The sequence below is a fragment of the Mercenaria mercenaria genome, chromosome 9 (genome assembly GCF_021730395.1).
Source record: "Mercenaria mercenaria strain notata chromosome 9, MADL_Memer_1, whole genome shotgun sequence".
Lineage (NCBI taxonomy): Eukaryota > Metazoa > Mollusca > Bivalvia > Venerida > Veneridae > Mercenaria > Mercenaria mercenaria.
The window spans coordinates 61,510,996-61,518,234 of NC_069369.1; positions in this window are offsets into that span (position 1 = coordinate 61,510,996).

Genomic DNA, 7,239 nt, shown 5'->3' on the forward strand with positions numbered 1-7,239 from the left:
AACGCTATGCTGTATCTTAAATTGACCGGTTCAAATTTAATCACTTTCCTTTAATTTTGCATCGTCCAATCGAAATATCATCTCATTTTCAATATCTATGATCGAACAACCACATGACAATTCCCGATTATGTTACGGAACCAGTTACGCCTTACATCTGAAACAACTCGTTGATTACATCATTTTCCACATGTATGGTTAAAACTAACATTTTTACGGCCAAATATGTACTTTTGTTCCTGCGTAAAAATCTAGCAAAATTACAATTTTGAAAAAAAAAGAAGTTTTGCCAGACTTTTAAATTAAACTGAAATCTTGTTTCATGTATGATACGTTAAAATAAAAAAAAAGCGAGTCGACAACTGCAGATCCGTTGAATTGGTTAAAATGGGTTATTTAGTAAACCAAAGCTTGATTTTAATGTTGTCTTTTTAGACCATGAAAAAATGCCCCTTTCATGTGCGAAAATGCAATTGTCATAGGGTAAATCTATAACAATGTTATAACATGTATGTTTTGAATACTTTAATCCTAATTCTGTTTCAGAACCATAATATTAATATCATTGGTTTTATGTGGCTACAATACAAACGTTAGCAGTGAACTAATTATGTTTGACATGTCAAAGTTGAATCCAAAAGACTGACTGTTTTCGTCATTTGTCTGGGCAATTTATCAATAGATTATTGCATTATTTCTCGGGCAACAAGTTTCCTGTATTTAATTATAATGATGAGTATGTAAAAGAGCCTGAATATACGCTCAAATGTACATCTGTTTGTCAAGATTTAGGATTTCCTACGTCATGAAAAATCTTCAAGCTGATTAGTAAATCTTCTAAACGACTGAATGTAGAATGCAAGGCAAAAATAATTATTTTGAATGTACTTAGATTCAAAATGAAAATAACATTACGTCGTCAGCGCACAAAAAATTAAACTATAAGAGGTAATGTTGCTCAAGACCCTAACAATAATTATATGATACAACTTTTTGTTATTGGAATCAAAGTTTCGAATTTGCTAAAAAGGTGTAGGAAAATCCACAGTATTTTAACAAGAGCTCGTAGAACATAAAATACACATAAATAATCCTTTACTTTCAATAATTATTGACAACCGTTTTTTTTTTGTTTTTTTTTAAATTATACAATGTATACTTTTGATTTTGTAACTACATGTATTTTCTTGCAGTTGCCATTGTTTTGTTAATTTTCTAGGAGAGGGTTTTAATAATGTTGATATAACTTGTGCCCAATCCCACTGTATATATCAAATGCAATAAAATATTATTAAAACACAAAATGCACCCGCTTGATCCATTCCGTACTTGCACAAGAAACAGAAATTATTTGGTCACTGTGCACTAGACGTTTGACGTACTGACCTCAAGTTAATAATCATGGGTCATTTACCACTCATAAGTGACCTCCGTATCAGATGTGATCTTAGACCAAAGGATTCTATAGTTATTTTTAGCAAAAAAAAAGGTTCTAAAGTTCTGGGTCAATGTGCCCTTGACCTTTGACCTACTCATCTCAAAATCAATTGGGCTAAAATCTATTGACCAAGCCAAAATTGCCTATCAAATTAGATAATCCTAGGCCAAATGAGTTATTGTCTGGAATTTGTTGTTTTGTTTTGGATTACTGTGACATTGACATTTCCATAACAAAGTGTTTTGCTAACCATATTAATCAGACGACATTTTCATCTTGTAGAGATTTCAAGGCAGTTGGATGGCGGCAACCATGATTTAGCTTCAGTTATAGTATAGAGTGTATCCTGAAAAGCAAAAGCTGTTAGTGCAACTTGTCATTCCAAAATTCCATGTCAAGTTTGAAGATCCTGGGTCAAAGCCTGTTTTTTTGGCAGTTCCTGTGATATGCAGGCTCCATAACCTCAGATCCGCTTTCTAAATTCCAGTTTTGTTTAGTTCTGCTCATTGTTTTCTCATTTAGGGCAAACCCATTATTTTAATTGGGGACCATACGCCGCTTTTCATGGAATTACACACTAGTGTAGCATTGAATGTTCCATGTGCAACGCCGTATGAACACATCTAGCATGTGTTAATGTTGAGTTCTGCTCAACCCGGGGCTAGAGGGCATGAACGGCAGCATGCATTTTCATAACCGTCCATGAATTAACAGGCTCAATCAAACCGAGCCTGCAACATTTTCGTTTTTGTTGTGTTGAGCGACCTGTGGAGTTTCCACTTTTTCTATTTTAGTTATTATCTGGAATCTGTTTTATTTTTCAAGTTATCGTCCGGAAACAGTTTAACTGTTTCGAGTCATTGTGACCTTGACTACTGACCTATTGACCTATTGATCTGAAAATTATTAGCGGTCATCTGCTAGTCAAGATCAACCTCCTTAAGTTTCGTGATCCTAGGCCCAAAAATTCTAAAGTTATCGTCCGGAAACTGTTTAACTGTTCCGGATTACTGTGACGTTGCCCTTTAACCTACTGATCTCAAAATCAATAGGGGCCATTTGCTGCTCATGATCAATCTCCCTATCAAGTTTAGTAATCCTAGGCATAAGCGTTCTCCAATGAGTAATCATCCGGAAACCGATTGGTCAATGGACCGACCGATAGACCGACCGACATCACCAAGAAATATACCCCCTTCATCAACCTCCCTATTAAGTTTCGTGATCCTAGGCTAAACCGTTCTCAATTTATCGTCCGGAAACCGTTTACCTGTTCCTTGTCACTGTGACCTTGACCTTTGACCTACTAATCTAAAGATCAACAGGGGTCATCAGCTGGTCATGACCAACCTTCATGTCAACATTCATGATCCTAGGCCTAAGCGTTCTTGAGTTATCATCCGGAAACCGATTGGTCTACGGACGGACCGACCGAGAGACCGACATCAGCAAAACATTATACCCCTCCTTTTTCGAAGGGGGGCATGATAAACCTGAACGGATTGACTTAAAAGGTATAGTCATTTGGCACAAAAATTATCTTACAAATATTTAATGTGCAATTTGAAATATCGTATAGATGTTTGACTTTGTATGCAAGACAGACACATATATTCTTCGTGCGTGTGCATGTCATGTCGGGTCTACGGCTGATAGTTGCGGTTTGGAGAGGCTGCGTTATTTGAACGTGGATTTGCCTGCTAGATATTCATCCTTGTTTTTCATATACTATTCAAGTTTGCATTTCCATTAATCAAGTACATCACCGCTGGAGTTCAGTCACAATAAGAGTAGTATTTGTAGTGCTTGAAATTACATTCTTAAACTACAAAGGTGTGACAAAGATAGACGTACCGGCGACAATACCTATCAGAACAAATCAACACCCTTTACAATATTTACAAATTTATTTACATAAAATGATTATTAACAATGAATAGATGATTAATAGAAAAAAAAACTGATTATAAGAAAGAAAAAAAATCAGAGTTAAGTATCTCTAGATACAAAGTTCTATCACTGACAGTTTCTTTGTAACGTGACGTGGCACAGGTGTTTCAGTTAATTTCGAACTTTAAGTAGCACAAAATATATAACATATCTTCAGAAAAAGTCCCTTTAAACCGTGAATACGTTGACTCCGTGTTGGCTCCCTATGATAGTAGGTGATTGCATCCCTGAGCTGACTTCAGAGGATAACAAAAATCAGCATCTTTGCGGTTTACGGCACAACCATGGGACGAAAGCTCTGCGCTGGGAAATCACATCCAGGCGAGTGAAGACAAAAGAATCTCGGGTATTGTACTTCCGGGTTATGACATCACCAGATAAAATCGTCTGGCGGAAGAAGCTAAAATATATAACATATGGTAAGCACCATAGCAAAACAAATAAAACAGGGCATAAAACTGCTCCTTTGGCTACACCATACCTCCGTAGGCTCCCATAAATAATACATGTACGTGCTACTTATACAAAATATATGTGCTACTAAGTTCATACGTCACGTGATTAAAATACGTCACAAATTACTTCCATTATTACAAAATTAATTACTTAAAAGTCTAACATTGAAGTATGAAAAAGATATGAAAAGTTTAAGATGAAAAATATAGTAATGGAAATGATAAACTGCAGCTATTATTTACAACTACAAATTAACAAAATTTAATGCAAATCAAACGTTATACTATAGTTGGATCAATATAATATCTAATGCCATACAACAAAACGGACATTGTATGTATATGCTATAGACTGGCACACAATAATTTCCATTTACAATAATATAAATTACATACATGGTACTAGACTTGCCATATAGATTTATACATTACAGTGCAATGCAGTATCGGCGATCCATAACAAAGAAATGTTTGACATATGTTTTTGAAACAGTACTTTACAATTATCATGTTACACAAATTTCAGTACAAATCTTACAGCTTATAGAAACGAAACATTTTAGACTCCTCTTTCGAAATAATTTACAAAAGTATGAAAATTTTAATAAATTATCCTGACATACCGAAACTAGCCAAAATCACATGCCGAAAAGTAAATGTTACAGAATTCTGTAGAATGAACAAGAATTTACCAGATAAAAATCGTAATTCAAAAATCATACAAAAATCTAACAAATAAATTTCTTACCTCGATCGAGCATAAATTTCTAGCAAGAAAAATCAATCTGACATAGATTCGTCTAATGTCGGAATGTGGTGTGCGCTAGGCATATCTAGTCCAGTCTATTTGTAGGGTAATGTCCCGCCAAATACTAAATTTCATGGGACTCACGGCTAAGCCGTGGACTCCGACTATTTGTATTTCCACGGGATTCACGATATAGCCGGGAAATCTAACTACTTTGCCGCGGATTGAAATTGACAATTTGAGGCCTGTTATAGTGGTTTTGGGGATAAAAACATGAATTACTGAAGTTTATAAAATATCAACTTTCTTATTACTGAACCGAATTTAATAAAATGTACATGGAAATTTAAGTTATGAAATACAGAAAAAACATTAGAGGTATTTTATGCATGAAATCTGACATTTACCTCAATATCTCAAAAATTTACAAAAAGATGATGTAATACATGCATTTACATTACAGATAACATAAGGCCCGTATGTCAATTTGTGACAAAAGGCTAGTTTATTTTATGTCGGAGGGTTATGCTAGCGAAAACAAATGACAATTTGTGGGTCAACGAAAGTTTTAGATGGTATTACTCAATGACAGTCATTTATTACATATCTACGTCAACATATATTTTAATGTTAACTTACTCTGTTACGCCCTTTGGTTGGGTTCGAATTCTTATTATGCCGATGTACACTGAAACGAATAGAATGATTGTACGTTTCAGTTTCTGGAGTATAAGACCTTTGATTTACTTTTTAAATGCCTGAGTATGTACTTCGGAGGAAAGCTTATGAAATCAATATTGTGTTTATATATTTTTTGAAATTAAATGTATACTATTTAATATTAAAGAACAGATAAATACACCGTCAAACAAAATTCATTCAGCTGATTCAATGGAAAAAATCAGAACGAAATTAATTGGTATGACTTCAAGTATGTTATCAATATCTGTTAATATCATAGAGATAAAGTTACATTTTGTGATTTTGCTTTTCTTGCGTAAAACTGCTATGAACATAAAACAATTTCGAAATGGAGATACCTTTAGCAAACTCAATACCTCTGCAGTGAGCCTTCTAGCTTTGTTGGATACCTCTCATTTTTTTCCAATTGGAGGCCGTTAGATTCGTGTTTAGAAATAATGCTATTCTCTAAGTTTGAGTGGTTTATCTTATCACGTGCTCGTAAACGTATTTCCCTCATAAACAATAATAAAATTGAAGTTCTACCACAGGTCCGTGTTGAATACCACTGTAAGCATAAATCGATTTTGCAGGCAATTTTGTTCAGATTTAATGTACTTGCCATCTAAAGCACCTTCTTACAATTCTTTATGTACAAAATGGGACAATGAACTGTCTCCGTCATACTGTAGAAATGTCACGATAAGTCGCAAGATCGTCAACAATAGACTGTACTTTTTCAACCAATCTTCACTTAATACGTACGTCAAATACAGATAGTTCTAAATTATAAACTATTCAAACTGAATATGATCTGTCAACAAAATGAGTAGTATTATGGTATTGATTTTATAACGTTTGTAAAATGAACTTCATCTGCAAGACGAGGAGATAAGGAAAATTTGCAACAAATATTTTGACATTTTGATTCGGAACATTTTCTGTCATGATTGTCAAGTGGTTTTGATGTTGGCGGGATGGAAATATCGCAAACGCAATATTGGCATTTTAGCAATTTTTACCTGCATTCGTATTTAATATGTCACAAAATATACCTGAATATCTTGCTTTTTATAAATTTACCAATGCCGTTTTGGTTTAAACAGTGTTTATTTCGTATTCATATAATTTCTTTACATACATGTGCAATCAATATAATATACTTTTGTTACAAAGGATCCCATGCAAGATCTATTTTGTTGAGCTATATTTCAATCTTTTATTGACTACTTACTCGATGCACAAGTTGCAAGCAATTTTTTCGCTAAAACTGCTTTTTTATTCTTGGCGACTTTATACGTACTGCTGTCTCGATAAAATTGTAAAAGAACTGACGCTTTGACCACAATATCCATTTTTTACAAACGATAAGGCGTCAGTGTCTGCTTATCGACTGCAAACAAATGTGATTGCCTGTGGGTGCTAATATGTTATTTCGATTTATGTTGACTTGCCGTCTGCTCTGGTGACCTTTATGTCATTGACTGATTAGACAAAACAGAAACCTTCGGACATAACATAGAAAAGTGATAGAAGCCAGAAGTTGTTACAGCCAACGGAAAAGAATTTGATGCAAGATTTTACGATATCTAGAGTTTAATTAATTGACTCATCTGCCAGTTAACAACATTACCTTTACCTTTACTTAAATGTATGAATTGTTCAGCATTGTTAGGCTAGGTACACAAAGGCCTTTGCAATAATTTGTATTTACTTCTCAGACAACATTGTAATATTTACCTCTTATAACCTAAGTACACGTGTTTGAACAGAAGGTTTGAATAAAAAGCATTATGCTTGCTCCTATTTTAACAAATGGCTGATGTTAGACGTATTAAATTTCTACTCATAGTAAATTGGGTTATTCCCTTCGAAACTTCTATAATCTAGAATTTTGGTAAAACATTAACCAACAGGTCATTTTCAATATTCTTTCAACTTTTCACTATATTTTACTGTTATTATGT